Source organism: Bison bison, unplaced genomic scaffold, assembly GCF_000754665.1.
Source record: "Bison bison bison isolate TAMUID 2011002044 unplaced genomic scaffold, Bison_UMD1.0 scf7180017864280, whole genome shotgun sequence".
NCBI lineage: Eukaryota > Metazoa > Chordata > Mammalia > Artiodactyla > Bovidae > Bison > Bison bison.
The window spans coordinates 4,040,009-4,040,370 of record NW_011494852.1 but is presented as its reverse complement, the minus strand read 5'-3'; the positions used below and the strand labels follow the sequence as shown (position 1 = coordinate 4,040,370).

Sequence of the window (362 nt, the reverse complement as noted above, 5' to 3'; positions counted from 1 at the left end):
CCCCCCCCCCATACCCTGGGCTCGGTAGGAGACAAATCAACCAGGTGGGGACAGCGGCCTTGAGTAAAGGCCATGCATCTCAGTTCCAGTCAGGTGGGAACGTGGGCCCAGCACTGCTCTATCTTCTACTGTTTTAAAAGCTGCAAGAAGCCAGTTTCCTGTCTTGCTTTGAAACAAAACAAATAAACACCATGCTGGTCAAACAAAACCTGTCCGTGGGCTAGAGGTGGTCCAAGGGCCACCCATGTGCAACCACTGCCTGTGTGTGTGTGTGTGCACACACACAATGAGCTGGACAGCTAACGCACTAGACTTTTACACAGAGTTACATTTACATAGAGTTAAATTTAAGTCCCAATTTG

The 362-nt window shown here is 49.4% G+C and overlaps 1 protein-coding gene across 3 annotated transcripts in view; it reads right to left on the bottom strand.

Moving 5' to 3' along the window:
- Positions 1 to 362, bottom strand: part of CD22 (CD22 molecule) — a 24,312-nt gene that overhangs the window by 12,336 nt on the left and 11,614 nt on the right. The window lies entirely within an intron of this gene.